The sequence below is a fragment of the Bombus affinis genome, chromosome 15 (assembly GCF_024516045.1).
Source record: "Bombus affinis isolate iyBomAffi1 chromosome 15, iyBomAffi1.2, whole genome shotgun sequence".
Lineage (NCBI taxonomy): Eukaryota > Metazoa > Arthropoda > Insecta > Hymenoptera > Apidae > Bombus > Bombus affinis.
In genome coordinates, this window is record NC_066358.1 from 1,186,173 (window position 1) to 1,204,415 (window position 18,243).

Below are 18,243 nucleotides of genomic sequence, written 5' to 3' on the forward strand. Positions count from 1 at the left end.
TAAAAATAACACCCAACCTCGAGCTCAGCTCCGATCATACACCCATAATAATTGAATACAGAAACAAACCAATACTCTATAGCAAACTAGAAACACTAAGCAATAAAACCACCAAATGGCAAACTTTCAAAGAAATAATAGAAAGCAAAATAAACTGCAACATCCCGTTGAAAACTCCTGAACACATAGAACAGGCAGTAGCAACATTGACAGCAACTATCCAAGAAGCAGCAAGGACAACCACTACACCCGAATCAACCAGCAGACAAACAATAACAATTCCGCAAGAAATACTCGACAAAATTAGAGAAAAAAGAAAAGCGAAAGCAAAATGGCAAAAACACAGAACTCGAGAAAACAAAAAACACCTAAACAAACTTGCAAAAGAAATAAAAAACAAAATAAAAGAGCACAACAATAACGAATACGCAAAGTTCATAGGGACACTCTCTACACACGAGAGCACCAACTACTCCCTATGGAAAGCCACGAAAAAAAAATAAAAAAGCCAATAAAACCCGTCCCAGCAATCAGAAAAGCAAATAACACATGTGCAAGAAGCAGCGAAGAACAAGCTGAAGAATTCTCCAACCACCTCTGCAACACATTCACACCACACATTATCAACAACAGCAACCTCAAAAGTCATACGGAGGAGGATGCGCAAACCACTATAATCACAACAGACAAGGAATACACCATACCTAAAACAACAGCACAAGAAATGAGAAACATAATCGATAAAACCAAAAACAACAATGCACAAGGAATTGACCTAATCAATGGCAAAATCTTTCAAAACCTTCCGCCAAAGCGACAAGACTAATGACAATACTATTCAATGCAATTTTAAGAATTCAATAATTCCGCAAACCATGGAAATTAGCACAGATCAAAATGTTACCTAAACCAGGCAAAGACCCACACCAAACTGCATCTTACAGACCGATATCACTGCTTCCAGGATTTTCCAAAATATTACCGGAAAAAAACAATAATAGAGATAAAATACTATTACCGGAACACCAATTTGGATTCAGAAACAAACACTCCACGATAGAGCAAATGCACAGGCTTATCAACGAAATAATAATAGCGCTAGAAAACAAGGAATACTGCACAGCCCTCTTTATAGACATAGAGAAAGCATTCGATAAAATAAACCATGAAAGTCTACTACAAACAATTAGGAAACAATTCCCGGAGCAAATACACCAATTAATAAAATCCTACCTAAGCAGCAGAACCTTCGTAATAAAAATCAAGGACACATATTCTCAAGTTAAAGACATCAAGGCCGGGGTACCACAAGGAAGCGTCCTAGGCCCAATACTATACACATTATACACAGCGAACATTCCAACAACTACCAACAGCACAGTATTGACATTCGCGGACGACACAGCTATACTAGTCAGGCATACTAACCCAGAAACGGCAGTCAAATTACTACAAGAACATATCACAAAAATAGAAAAGTGGCTACAAGAAAAACAAATAAAGGCAAACCTCAATAAATGCAACCATATTACATTCACGCTACGAAAAAAGATACCACCAAACATCCTTCTGGATGGCACGCATATAACACAAACAAAGCATGTCAAATACCTAGGACTCCACTTAGATACACAACTCACATGGAAAGTACATACCAAATCATTAATAGAAAAAATACAGAAAACAAGGAGACAAATGCATTGGCTAACAAGCCGAAAATCCAAATTAAGCATAGAAAATAAGTTAAAAATATACAAAACGATCATAAAACCAATCTGGATGTACGGAATGCTACTATGGGGGACAGCAGCAACGAGTCATATAAACAAAATAGAGATAATACAAGCTAAAATCCTTAGAAAAATAGTAAACGCACCATGGTACGTTAGAAATGATGACATACGGAGGGACCTGGGAATCCCAACGGTCAAGGAAGAAATTAGCAGATACTCAGAAAAATACAAATCAAGAATAGCAAAACACCCAAACCGGCTAGCTGCGGAAACGTACAAAACAAAAATGTGCAGGTAGTCACCCCACTGACCAATGCACTAAATCCCCAGAAACCCGAGCGAAGTGCATCCACTGTCAAGGAGAGTGTCAGGAGTTAACCAAAATCATTAAAAAATACAAAAATGACTGTTTCCAAAAGTATTTCGTCAATTTGTCCCCCTCTGCCGACTCCAACTACTCACTATGAAAGGCCTCCAGGAAACTCACGCGTCCTCCACAAATAATCCCTCCAATTCGTTGTCCGCAAGGCGGATGGGCACGAAGCCCTATAGAAAAAGCCAACATGTTCGCTAACTACCTATACAACGTTTTTAAACCCCATTTCACCAATACCGCTCCGGAAATAACAGAATACCTGCATTCACCCTTCCAAATGTCTCCCCCCATTAAACCTTTCACTTCTCTAGGGGCTACAGAATTAATCCGTCGTCTGAACCCCAGGAAAGCACCGGGACATGATCAAATAAGTAATAAAGCAATTAAGGAACTACTCGTAAACGGGATTGCACTCATTTCTTCAATCTTCAACGCAATTCTTCGCCTTGAATACTATCCCAAAACCTGGAAAACGTCACTGATTACGCTCATCTCAAAACGCGGAAAACCAATTCACGAAACTAGCTCCTATCGCCGAATTATTCTTCTACCCACTTTGTCAAAACTATTCGAGAATTTGCTAACGAATCGACTCCTTCCACTCCTAGAAGATCTGAAAACACTGCCAGATCATCAATTCGGTTTTCGGAAGCAGCATTCCACAATAGAGCAAATCCACCGAATAGCACACAGTATCAGCCAAACCCTCAAAAAGAAAAAAATACTGCTCAGCGGTATTCCTTGATATTCAATAGGCATTCGACAAAGTATGGCAGGAAGGGCTTCTTTACAAACTTAAAAGAGTCCTACCACACGCTTACTACTCCATCCTAAAGTCCTACCTAACCAATAGGCTATTCATGGTTAAATACTCAGACGCCATTACCACAACTTTCCCAATAGAAGCGGGCATACCCCAAGGCAGTGTCTTCGGACCCCTTCTGTTTTCCATCTACACTGCCGATTTACAAATATCGACAGAAATAACCATAGCAACATTTGCCGACGACACAGCGCTATTAGCGTCTCACGCCAACCCGATAATTGTCTCATCCACTCTCTAGCGAGGTCTCGACTCAATGGAAAAGTGGTTCCATAAATGGGGCTTCAAAATTAATGAAAAAAAAATCCACCTTCACGCTGCGAAAACAAACCTGCCCACAGGTCTCCATTAAGAATATAACAGTTCCTAACAAGGACACAGTCAGATACCTGGGCATGTCTCTGGACAGGAGATTAACCTGGAAACAACATATCGTAGACAAATCTAAACAACTCAGGGACAAACTTAAAAAATTTTATCGACTCATTGGCCGTCGCTCCAACCTAAGCACGCAGAACAAAATTACGCTCTATAAGACTGTAATAAAACCTGTCTGGACCTACGGAATCCAACTATGGGGAACAGCAAGTAATTCCAACATTGAAATACTCCAACGCTTCCAATCGAAAACGCTGAGATCCCTATTAAATGCACCCTGGTATGTTACAAACGAAACAATCTATCGTGACCTCAAGATACCTACAGTCAAAGATGAAATACACAAGTCCAGAAGCAGATATAACACAAGAGTCAACAACCACCACAACCCATTAGTCATCCAACTACTAGACACGACGGACCAGATCCGCAGACTAAAAAGAAAATTCCCTCTAGATTAAATCCTTAGATCCTACTAGAACCAACAATACAAAACTATTATAAGCCAATATTACTAAAACTATTATCACGCCAAATGAAGTTGCTGAAAATTCTCAACGAGAATTGATTGTAAATATTCTAATAAATAAAAAAAAAAAACTTTCATGACTGTGCACACATGCTATACTGTACATCAACAATGGTTACATTGTCAGAGATGATCACAAGACTTGTATGATATACGATAAACAATAAAAAGAATCGGAATAAAATAATTACATTTGTTCTTCGAGACTATTTATTTGCATCCTAAAAAGATCTTATCCTGTAAAACCAATAATTAGTCTAAGAAAGGTTCATACTAAATCACATGCGTGTTTTTGGCTAGCAAGATACGTACAAATCCTGTCGTTCCAGATTCTACAGACATTAATCTGATATTGTTACGTCGAGTGAAAAGGTCCGCGCGACGCCCTTCATTGTATGACCGTCAAGGCCCAGGCACCGTTAGAGAAACCCTCAATAAATCTAAGGCCCCACCATAAACCGAGTCTTATTAGTTTGCATGAAGCTTTAATCCTACAAGTATTTTCGGTTTATAACTGTTGCTTAAAAAGTCCTTAAGTCTATTGTACATTCTTCTAAATTACGCAGAAAGGAAGTAGTTAACTAATGGGAAAAACGAAATAGTTGCCTAACGGAAAAGCTGGTTTTTCCCATAAACAATGTCGCCCATGAACCACGTTGGTAAGAGTCTTCTTCCTCCCATCTTCATTCCCAACAGTGTTCATAACCAATCGGCATCGCGGATCATTGCCCTCACTTTCCTAACTAAAAATGTGAGCAAGGAATCCGCGTTCTTAGTTCAAATGGGGCACCCATACCGAGCTTTCCTCCGTAATCAGATCAGAACAAATTCAGAGTTCCTTCGGCTCTCACAATACCTACAGGTCCGAGAGTTCCTTCGGGGAGTTTGCCTAGAGTTGCCTCACATTGCCTAGAGTTCCGACGGGGAGTTCTCACAGTTCATACGGCTCTCACATTGCCTAGAGTCTCTACAGCTCTCACGGTGCCTAAAGTTCCTTCGGCTCTCACATTGCCTAGAGTTCCTACAGTTCTCACAGTGCTCAGAGTTGCTTCGGCTCTCACGGTGCCTAGAGTTCCTACAGTTCTCACGGTGCCAGAGTTGCTTCGGCTCTCACGGTGCCTAGAGTTCCTACAGCTCTCACGGTGCCCAGAGTTCCTTCGACTCTCACATTGCCTACAATTCCTACGGCTCTTACGGCTCCTATTGCTCCTATTGCTACTACTGCTACTACTGCTTCTACGCCACCAAGAGGGTCAACTCTGTTAGTTCGTATACCCAACGAACAGTCAAGAAGAAGTCACACTGTCGAAGTCAAGCATTCGAAGTCAAGCTGTCGAAGTCAGACAGTTCAAGTCAACCAGTCGAAATCACTGTCGAAGTCAAGCAGTCGAAGTCTATTCATTGGGTCATTTGGTTGATTCTGTTGATTCGATTCAGTCAAAGTCGGATCTGATCAATCGCTACGTCTATTGCAACACGAGAGCCTTCATCTATCAGATTGTCAGTCAGAATCTGAGCAAGATCAAAGCAATCCTCATACTCAGCGACGTTACTAAAGTGTGTGATTATACAAAGTTGTTGGAAAATATATAAGTTATAACACTATTAATCACGGAGTTATATCATGTCAACCACCCCTATTGTCTTAATGGAAATCAGGGGATCGACCTACTCGCGGTGTCGATTATTATAATCGTAACGGGAATTTACGACTCTCGTTGACGTGTTTCTTCGCGACTGCGTCTCCCCGCGATTGGTCGAATTTACAGATACTAACCGAAGAAATTGCTTTAGTGATTGTCATTGTACATTCCTTGATGAAAACGTCATCGATTGTATCCATAACAATTACTTGTTCCTTAATCGGAAATAAGACAATCTACGAACTGCCGCGTACGTTGCGCATACATCTTCTGCCACAGCTTTCGCTGGATTGACTGATTTGTTTAACTAAATACTTGTGTAGTCAGAAGCATCCATGCTGCTTGTGTTATCTACAGGTGAGATCCGCCTGGTGCACAGCGAATGTCGTTGCTTTCCTTAATTGTAATTAATTCGTAAATGTAGCCAAACAATTATTTCACGAACATTCATGTACTAAACTACTGAAGCGGAACAATGATGTTCATTTTACAAATACATCTAACTGCTTAAACTGTAAAGTATAAATTAAATAAATAAAAAATGTGTACATGAAAAAAAAATTTTACAAATACGTCTAACTTGCTCAATGGTGTGATCGGGGATCATTCATCGTCTATCTTATAGTTCAGAAATCAGAGGATTTGAAAATAAAGAGCTTATTTAATAATAAAATAATTCTACAAGATTTGACAATAACAAATGCCGATTTCATTAGTACATGTTGATCTTAAAATGTAATCGAATTGTAATACATCATTACGCGCAGCATTTATCATTATAAAGGATAAAATCATTACAGTACAGACTTCTTCATGATTTTCTACCTAAAATACAAGTATAATAATGTAAGTATAATAATATATTATACAATGTATAATACTAGAGTTTGTAACAGGACAAGATATTTGCTATTAACAGACACTCTATTCCGATAGCGAAATGTTCGAATAATGGAGCTTCGGATACGGAATATTCTACTGCATCTAGCGATTAATAATTTGCAAAGACACACATACACACACATAAATCACAAAAGCGGTAAATCTCTATAGAATATTACATTCAACAAAGAGAATCATAGAATGACTTACGAAATTAAAGATTTACTACGAGAAGTACATATGTAAGAAATGGAATATATGATTTTAAAAGAAAAACGATCGTAAGAAGCTTAGAAAGTATAATTGGGTAAATTTCAGAAACTTGAACTAAAGTGAAATCCAAAGTGTGCATTGTATACAATGATATAAGAAATTTGTCGTTAAAGGTATAAAATATGGGTTTCAATTAAAATACCTAAGTCACAGAAAATTATAGAGAGTTTAAAAATTATATGAAACACTTAATAATTTAGTGATTTACAAGAATCACAAAAATATTAAAAACATATTGCCTTTACCGGATTATATTATAAATGTTTGTTGTTTAAAATTCATAATACAGGAGCTTCGTCATCTAAGAATTTAATAAAATATTTGTCCAAGAAATCTTCACACTGTTTGTCCTGTATCCTATTAACAAAGTACGCAGAGGTAAAGTGAAAAATATGTCTCAAAGAAGATTGTTTAAAGAAAGTCAAGTATTTTTATGGAATATTTAATAATAATGTTGAGCTTATAAAAATAATCTTATTAATACTGAACATATTAATAGAAGCTAAAGCTTGAAACTTGAAACGTGTTTGTAACAGAATTTGAAGAAAAAGGAGTAAAAACTTGGAAAAGCACATACAATATATTAGTATTAAAAAGAATAGTTAAAAAAAGAAGTATACGTGTCGAACACAGATACCTTTCTTCTTTTCTGAAATCGGTACAGCAATTTAGATAAAATTATAAGAAAAGGGTACAAAGTTATCTATTACATAGTTAATTATCTTTTATATTAAGTTTAACTTTGTTTCTTTCATTTTATTTTTGAGCACAGTAAGAGATTAATAAGTGAATGTTATGAAAAATTATTGTTAATAATAATAACATACTTCCATATCATTTAAACAATAAACTAAGAGAATAACATCTATACAAATAGATATAGACATTAACTATTTCACGCAACAATTTCAAAAATTTATTTGTAAAACAAATTTTTATTTATAAAGGTAATAAAGGAAAGGACAGTTTAATTTAAAGTTTTATTTTCTTATCCCAAACAAATTTTATTTATCCTGTCTTTTCGATTTGTTATCTAAATAAAATTAATATTTAAAACTAAATATTTATTTTACTTGAATGTTTAATAAAAGGCAGGACTGTTTGTTTAACGATTGTACTTTTCGTAGGAAGATTCACCACTCTCGAAAAAGATAGAAGGATCGTTATATAAACCAGACTTTTGGAATTTTTGCGATTGCGATTTTAAGCACGAACAGAAAAAGGGTATTTGAGAATTCATTTGTGACAAGTTTTTCTGTTCTCTTTAACATTTTTCTTATTTCCCTTTTCCTTTTATTTTCTGATCATGACACGGTGATAGAATGCAAAGTTCTTGTTTTTTATATGTGCGATGAATTTTACCTTTTTACTTCAAAAATAGCCGGTGTAGGCAAGTTTCGCTCGTGAATCATTTTTTCTCGTTTAAGCGAAATATTTTCTTTCCTCTTGGAATTCCTTTTTCTGCCGCAGGACGAATGTAATTTGTTCTTGTTCGAATGTGCAAGCGCGTTACGTCTTTTTGAAAATTATTCAAGCGTATAGCGACGTGTAGGAGTTGGAAAGAAATTAAATGCACACAAATAAGCACCTGCAAACTTTTGATAGATACGGTGTGTTTAAACAAAACTTTTTAAATGAAAGGAAATTAAATTGTGAATTTGATTGGAGAATATTGTAAATTAAAATTAGAATGTTAATGCCATATTGGTAAAAGAAACGTATTACATCTAAATTACGGTAGAATGACAGGAAGTAAAGATTCAAACTGGGTAGATATGGTAAACGAAAGTAGAAAAGCAAACCTGGCAAGATTAAATGAAATTATATGGAAAAGGAAAAAAGAAGAACAGGTCAGGAAAGAAGAAATATCAGATAGTTGAAAAGTAGAACGGAGGGAACAGGGAGATGATAAGAACAGTGTTAATAGAATCTAGGGTAGGGAAAATAATTCAGAGTAGGAGAGGGAAAGTGATATATAAAAAAAGGGAATAAAAGCTAGAGAAAAAGAGGATGTAACGGAAACAGACCGGATATAATGTAAGTATTCTATTGATTTGTACATTTTAGTAAAATTCAAATATTATAAGCAAAAAAATATAAAAAGTTTGGATATTTACGTATAATACATAGTGTATTAGATATTAAGTTTGTTTAAATACCATGTATATTTATTTATTTTTAAGTTTTAATATTTATCCAAATTCAGTAATAGATATAACATAAGAAATAACAACCATCAAAACCTACTAGTTACTCAATTACTTGACACGACAGATCAGACCGCAGGCTAAAACGACATTACCCTCTAGATTTAAACATTAGATTCAGCTAGAATCAAACATACGATAATCATTTATTATTCACGTTATAGTACCACGCCAGAATAATTTACTTATGTAATAATTCTCAATGAGAATTGATCGTAAACTACTTCCAAATAAAAAAAAGTTTTGATATGTTATACATATATGACAATATTTTATTTTACGTACGTAAATAATTCCAGGGTATTTCAAATTTAATGATGCCTTTTAGGATTGGAATAAAACTAAAATTCAGGAAACCATTAAACAAAATTATGTATTTAATTCACTTTTTGCACTTTTCACATTACAACGTTTTTTAAATTTTTGAAACGAATGTTTCTTTAATAATTCTTAGTTAATAGTTGGTGAACAAAATAAATAGGGCGTGTAAGAATATTCATAAAAACTGAAATTTATCTTCATAGAAATCATTGAGCTTTACATTTTTCCTATATCAGAGAACTATATACTATTCTCTCATAATCCAGAACGGTAATAATTCTAGATATATTCAATTAAATTAGTAAGGCAGTCGATAACATCGCAGAGCATTTTTCATTAACAAAATCCCCTGAATGATAAGTTATGTAGGATATAGGCAATATAAAGTAAAGAACAAAAGATTCGTACGATTTATGAGAGCGAATCTTTATTCTCGATAAATTATCATTGGTACTAAGAATAGATATTATTACTCATATTGTGATATATATACATATTGGATAATATTAGGATATAGATATGTAATATACATACATATTATAATATGTAGGAAAGAATTTCCTATTTTTAGTTGTACAATTTACAACAAATTTCAATTAAATTGAGCTATGTTACAATTAGCGTCTTTTAGTGTCTTTTATGACATATCTGTACTTCTTGTGATATACCTAATTCGGAAGATGATTGTAAGTATAATGACAGGCAATAAAATTCGTATGCAAATATGTTTTAACTAAGCAAAAATTATGTTGAAATTATTGATATAATTTGTTCTACTTGCTCATTAATACATATAAAAAACTTGCTACTAAACAACGGGTTTTTATTCATTTATGAGAAATTCGGAAGTATAAAAATGCAGAAATATAATACTCATTATTGTATTTCGTAATTGACTGCATAACTTCCATTTTTCTGGTTTTATTTATAAAAATACGTATTTACGTAAATATTGTTGAAATACGGACGCAGTTGTGAGCAGGTTAACGGAGGAAAAGAGTTGCAGGTCAAACAGATAGATTACAAAGTGGTCTATTTAAATTTTTTGGATTTTCGATTTTATAAATTTATTGGATACGTGACTAACAGAAGTACCCCTCATATACATCTTACTTATATAATATCAATATCAACTGTTGTGTCGTCTCAGTCGGTCAGACCGCGACCGTTGAACCTCGTGAGACGGAGGAGAGCGTATTCTCTACGACTGACTGTTGGTAGCTGCTCGATGAATCTGTCTCGTAGTGTCCGGTGGTCATATCAACATCCGGAGATGTCGTAAGGCGCGGGTACAACCCTGTTTTTGATAACTCCTTGGCATCTCTGCCCTTCTTGTGTGGCGACCAGACCTTGACCCTTGATTCTCGTAAGACGGAAGATATTAATGACTAAGCTTTCGCATTTGCCACGCAGTTGGTCGCTCAAGAAGGGAGTGAAAGTTAAACGTGAAAATTTGCTTCTCTTACTAAGTGGTTTATGATACTGTTGCTCCTTCAAGAATTTTTTCAGGCCTAGACCCCTCTGAGGATCCACTCAGCAGTGTCATAAAACCTTACCCGTTTCAATGGTCTCAAACAGTCCAATTGTTTTAAATATAAATCTCGTGTCAATAGCTCTAAAACTTCAAAATTAAAGAATAACAGAATCAATACTTAGAATAATTACAGAATCGAAAAGATTGAAAAATAAGGAGAAATGATTAAATGAATGAAAAACATTTGAATAATTAAAATTATATCAATATTTTAAAAATAAAGGTACGTTTTGTTTCTTACATGTTGTTGTCAACAACATTTGTCTTTATACCTAATGGATTTAAGAATGATGTAAATTATATTGATTGATTGAAATTTTGTGTCTTACTATTAATCTTTAGAACATGTGAAAATGTATTATTTATTTAATTTTTCGTTTACTGAGTACAGTGTTCTATTGGTAAATATTTATTAAAATTAATTTAAAATTAATAGAGAATGAAATATTTCGAACGTGTGAAAAAGAATTTAATGTAAAAGTCTAAATACAAATAAAATTTCTACAGTTTGATTACAATATAATAAATTATTACATAATTACTATATTATAGTCATTTGTAATTGAATAAACTGACCAATTAATTTGAAGCACAAGATACCCGCATACAAAATTCTTTTTGCTTTTTAAATGAGAAGTAAAGAGTTTAATTCGAATTAAAAATTCATATGGAATATTATCAAAAGGTGTAGGATTTTCTTGTTAATTGTGTATTAACATTGACTAAGATAAGTAAATGTTATCGATGGACGATAAAGCAGTATTATAGTCTTTCGTGAAAGTGTGTATAGTTTCCTGCTTCAGTTCTCCTTACAGAATAGTTACTAACAACTTAGTCAATGGTTTTAAAGAGATCGGAAAATTTCAAATTTCAATGTCTAGCAAAATTCTTCAAGGGAAAATATTCAACACATACACACACATACATTTACATACTGTTATATCTATATAAAAAATATAATTAACGACGTATAGATACCGCTGAAGTACAAATCGTCTGTCGTACCGGCAATATTCTGATTGTAATTATGTCAACCATTGACCTAATTATAATTCCTACCGTTCCAATGGCGCTGGTAGTTTATTCCACACTAAACCGATAATATCGCATTTGATAAGAATGGTCTGGCCGGGGGGGATTTGCGTTTAATTGACTATCTAAATAAAAATAAGTTAAATAAAAAAGAAGGTTCACAGAATCACGTCTAGTAATAGTACAAGGATTCCCTTTTCTGATGGAACCTAGTGCGCCAGAGATATGAGATACTCAGATAATCCTCTGTTCAATTTACCTTTATAAATAAATAGATGTTTAATCATGTAAAATTTTCACGTATTTTGTTTAAATAATTATTATTCGATTTCTTTTTCTTTGGCTTGTCTAGTTTTCATGATTGTGTAACAAAATATTTGGAATTTCTTCCATATGTTATCATTAGCCGCAACATGCAAAAGGCGTTGCCCGAACGTCCACTGGCTATCGATGATGAGACCCAGATTCTTCATCCGCGATTCCACTCCGACAGCTTCCCTTGCCATGCTTATGCACAGATCGGGCAGAGGAGTCCCTCGTCTGTTCTTGCCGTAGAACCAGATCGCCTCCGACTTTGCAGGGGCGACACTCAGGCACAGCGCGTATCGTGCAGGCCGTTGCGAGCTCCCCGAGATGCAATATCTCATGCCATCCGCACCCTCCGATCATGACCAGAATGTCGTTCGCGTAGCACATCAAGGCTGCACCTAGAGGCAGCGGACAGCGCAGTACCTCGTCGTACGCGACGATCCACAGGTAGGGACTCAACACCGAGCGGAACGCCGCACTCGACGGGCCGCCTTTCCTCCCCTTTCCTGCTGGCGTACCCTACCCAACTGTCGTCGAGGCAGGCGCGACTCAGCCGAACGAGGTATTCTCGCCTTTGGTAACGGGTGCTTTCCTTGGAGAAAATTCTATACAGTACCCGGGCACCCTTAGGGCCATAGAGGTTGGGGTTACGCCCAACCAGCGCACAAGGCACCCAGTACCTTGCTACCTGAATTAGCTAAGCCTGGCAGGGGCTGTCGCTTGTCTCAGGTCGAACGGGACACATTCTAAGCCCTCCCGTCTCTCCAGGACGGTTCCGGAGCAGCCAAGTATCCCTTAAATCAGCCCTCTTGCCAGCATCTTGGCCATCAACCACTGGCACCACGAGTCCAAATCCATAATTGGCCGAGAAGAGGGGTCGCTACTCCCTCCAGGCTTTCACTCGGCCCCTGGGTTTCGCCAGTCTGTAGACTCCCCGTGCTCAGCGCGGAGCGAAAGAACCCGTCCTCGGGAACCCCGCCTTCCTCGTATGTCTGGTGTCAGCGTGTGTGGGTTCAGGAGTCAACTCTGCTTCGCTCCTTTCTTTCGTAGTTTCCACCGCTTCTTCATACTCATTCATAATTTTGTCTTTGTTTTTCTTCCCATTAAGATCGAAGACGTAATGGCGGCACAAAATGACCGCTTATACCCGCTCTTGTCACTACCACTTTCAAATAGTCCGCGCGACGGCGCTGTCGGCCATTACGGTCCAACTAATTTTATTGACGTAGCGAGTGACCGCTTCGATCAAGGGATGATTCTGATGGATGTAAAAAGTCACCGGAAGGAACAGATTTTCTACGTTAATTCGTCATTTGTATAATCTAATCATTTGTACACCCTATAAATCGATATAAAAGTGGGACATCATATTATCTATAAGAAGTTGCATGACGTAAATATAATGTATACTACGGTCTCAAACAGCACAGTAATAACATTACGTGAATTGATAATCGTTTAATAATATTCCTCATTTCGTTAATTGAAAACGAATGATTCAATATTCGTTAAACTGACTAAATCGAGAATTTATGGGATTTGATTAAGAGTAAATTGCGATATCGAGCGATATTTCGAAGGGATGGCGTTGAGAGGGGTGACCACTCTCAATGCTCAAACTAGACCTGAGGAATGTCTCCCTCAGAATGGGAGAGGCCGCAGGAGTGTTCTGGCAGCAATTCGAAATATGTCCCAGGCACCCTTGTTGAACGTCAAGCGAGCCACCGTCGGTAAGAATCCGACACTACCCCGCCGGTTTCCAGAAGAGCTGCGAGGCGTTCATGAGGATTTCTCCACGTGTAAAAGAAGAGTAATAAAAAGGAAAAGATAAGAAAAAAAGTTTCTGCGAATCTTGATCAAATCTTTTGTCAGAGTCTACACTAATGACTTGTTGCCTTCTCCGAATTAACTTTCGAATCTCAATCAATCTTTCGTTATCTCTTGGTCATGAGGTGTATATTATTAAACGTGTTGGTTTGTTTATTAAAGAGACGAGTGATAAAATTGTAACAGTCCGTGTATATTAGAATTCATGTAAATACAGATACAGAGATAATGCATGCCGGTCATAATCGTCCCTCGCACAATGCTACTGTTCAACTATACGCTTGCTATTTAACTCTATGACTCGCTACAATGATTGTCCTAGAGAGCACGTTCGTTTATTTGTATTGACCAGTGTTATTATAAAAAGTTTAAATATAACTGCAGTTGACGATTACAAATAACAGCGATATTTTGTCCAGAGTTCGTTTATCTTTGAACCTAGCAAACCAAAGCAACGTTAGTATTCCAAGGCAGAATATTATGAGTCTCTCCTTATTCAATTCTTCTGTTGACTCATGTGTCGCGAGACGCATGTTACCTTTTGCCGACGGGCTGCTGTTTCGTCTACAAAATACAAACCACATCACATGAAGATCGACATCATGATTTTTCCCATCTGTATTACCTGACTCTATGTTCCTGAAAAATCATATAATGTTAAAAATTTGCGTCTTTGACTTCAGGCTTGAAAGCGTTTTTCCGAGATGTTTTCATGCTTTTGTAGCTATTTAATTTTATTACAAAATGTAAAAAATTACTATAGAAATCGAGTCGGTATTTTGATAAATAGTCCGAGAGGTTAATAAGTGAACAGAGACTGAAAGAAAGATCGAAAAGATGAAAGATCGAAAATGCGAAGATAAAGATTGGTATTGTAACCCACTAACACGAAGAACGTAATTTGTCACGGAATGGTTTAGTATATATTATCAAACGTTTCTCTTTCTTTTAAAATGTATATTGAATTCACCTATTTTCTTCTACTTGTATTTCAACTTCAACTTCAGCTTTTCTGCTTTGTCACTGTATTTATTATCATAGGATATATTAATGGTAGCATATTACCGTTGTAAAATATTTTCTTATCCCAATATATTATTATCCCGAAAGATTGTCAACAAATAAATGTGCATATTCGAGTACCCGTTATTTCGGGACCTGATTTGCGACTTCGTTGCTCCTTCTGCGCCCTAATTTCTAAAATGAGATGCATGTACCACGTTAAATTCCAATTATATTTTTCCCATCTAAAATTAATAAACTGTGATTTTTATGCAAATTCCAAAACCAACCTAAGTAGAACCAATCTAAGACATAAATGGGGCTGCCGTAACTGGCACTGCTGGCTCGTCACTATCAATCGGAGCTCGTCGGAGTCCATCACTGGTAAGACCGGTAGGTAGAGACTCATGAAAGCAAGGCCCAATATATATAGTATACTCAGTATACCATTACTGAGACTAATGTGACTTGCGTGGCCGGTTTCGTCGGAATAAGCCTTCTAGAAAAACTGTCACTGGTGTCCTTACATCGTTAAAATTTTTTTTACTAATCTATTCAGAAACTTAAATTAATATAAATATCTTCAGTGTGGACTAAGATGTGTGCCAATATCAATAGCTGATACAACTGTAACGAAGATAACGAAGAAATTGGTCAACAAGATGAGAAAATATTTATCTGGTAAAAACCTTCAAAAGATAGGTCAGAGCGATGAATAAGTATCTCAATCGATTATTTGACTAACTAGAAACAGTATATGAGTCCCTAATCAACAGGGAAGTTATTTGATAGAAGTCTTGCTTGCATCGTAATTCTGTTAAACACGCATCTCAGCGACGATAGTATCAACAAGGAAATAGCTCACAAGGGCACGAGATGTTTACCCGATAAAACTGGTAGAAAGTGTTGATTACAACATTTTCTTTTTCCAATTGATGGAAATGATGCAGTTGGGAGTTAGATAAATGATTTGGGTCAAGTAGTCACTTGTCTCTTTGCAATGTAAATTCTTGGAAGTAAATCTCAGTCGATTGTTACTCGACTTAGTGATGCTTGCACTCATTAGTGACGAACTCATCAGTAAGGAATTCATTCACAAGATGAAAACCTTACCCAGAAAAAATTTTGCTAATTGTAATATCATCTTCTGCAGAAGCAAATCTTAGTTAATTATTTAACATAACGTGAGTCAGCAAACGTAATTCCATAGAATATAGAGAAAAATCGTGATCAATTTTCGAATGACTTTTTCTCATCATCAATAATTATTACAATAATCTAAGTAGTAATAATTTTTTTTATTCTATTGTAAGAAATTAATAAGAACTTTCAATGTTATCAAATAATAAATGGCTAAAGTAAAATTGAAGAAACAACACTTATTTCCTTGTATGTTGTCATGTATCAATTTACTTTGATGAATATTTTTACATAACTTTTTAATAAAATATTTTAATCCACATATCTTTTAGCTTTCTAAAAAAGCAATTTTTAAATCAGTGATGGATGATTTATCTCAACGAGAAAGTTAGTTGCCATGAGATAAAATACTTTATCGCTTAGGAATTTTGATATTTTTTTTTATTTATTTATTGAAATTCACAATTTGTCCAATTTGTACATTTTAGAATTTTTTAACAGTTATATTAACATGTTGGTGGCTACCCCCAGCGGGGTACCATCCTCGCGTTTGCTAGGTTATATCCTTTATGAGGTCTGCTGGGTGCTTCCTTTTTAGCCTTCTGTCCATGTTTATGGTTTTGTATGTATCCGCAGCTAGCCGGTTTGGGTGTGTTGCTATTCTTTTTTTTTTTTTTATTTATTTATTAGAATATTTACAATCAATTCTCGTTGAGAATTTTCAGTAACTTCATTCGGCGTGATACAATGACATGACTTATAATAGTTTTATATTGTTGGTTCTAGTAGAATCTAAGGATTTAATCTAGAGGGTATTTTCTTTTTAGTCTGCGGATCTGGTCCGTCGTGTCTAGTAGTTGGATGACTAATGGGTTGTGGTGGTTGTTGACTCTTGTGTTATATCTGCTTCTGGACTTGTGTATTTCATCTTTGACTGTAGGTATCTTGAGGTCGCGATAGATTGTTTCGTTTGTAACATACCAGGGTGCATTTAATAGGGATCTCAGCGTTTTCGATTGGAAGCGTTGGAGTATTTCAATGTTGGAATTACTTGCTGTTCCCCATAGTTGGATTCCGTAGGTCCAGACAGGTTTTATTACAGTCTTATAGAGCGTAATTTTGTTCTGCGTGCTTAGGTTGGAGCGACGGCCAATGAGTCAATAAAATTTTTTAAGTTTGTCCCTGAGTTGTTTAGATTTGTCTACGATATGTTGTTTCCAGGTTAATCTCCTGTCCAGAGTCATGCCCAGGTATCTGACTGTGTCCTTGTTAGGAACTGTTATATTCTTAATGGAGACCTGTGGGCAGGTTTGTTTTCGCAGCGTGAAGGTGGATTTTTTTTTCATTAATTTTGAAGCCCCATTTATGGAACCACTTTTCCATTGAGTCGAGACCTCGCTAGAGAGTGGATGAGACAATTATCGGGTTGGCGTGAGACGCTAATTGCGCTGTGTCGTCGGCAAATGTTGCTATGGTTATTTCTGTCGATATTTGTAAATCGGCAGTGTAGATGGAAAACAGAAGGGGCCCGAAGACACTGCCTTGGGGTATGCCCGCTTCTATTGGGAAAGTTGTGGTAATGGCGTCTGAGTATTTAACCATGAATAGCCTATTGGTTAGGTAGGACTTTAGGATGGAGTAGTAAGCGTGTGGTAGGACTCTTTTAAGTTTGTAAAGAAGCCCTTCCTGCCATACTTTGTCGAATGCCTATTGAATATCAAGGAATACCGCTGAGCAGTATTTTTTTCTTTTTGAGGGTTTGGCTGATACTGTGTGCTATTCGGTGGATTTGCTCTATTGTGGAATGCTGCTTCCGAAAACCGAATTGATGATCTGGCAGTGTTTTCAGATCTTTTAGGAGTGGAAGGAGTCGATTCGTTAGCAAATTCTCGAATAGTTTTGACAAAGTGGGTAGAAGACTAATTGAGCGATAGGAGCTAGTTTCGTGAATTGGTTTTCCGGGTTTTGAGATGACCGTAATCAGTGACGTTTTCCAGGTTTCTGGATAGTATTCAAGGCGAAGAATTGCGTTGAAGATTGAAGAAATGAGTGCAATCCCTTTTACGAGTAGTTCCTTAATTGCTTTGTTACTTATTTGGTCATGTCCCGGTGCTTTCCTGGGGTTCAGACGACAGATTAATTCTGTAGCCCCTAGAGAAGTGAAAGGTTTAATGGGGGGAGACATTTGGAAGGGTGAATGCAGGTATTCTGTTATTTCCGGAGCGGTATTGGAG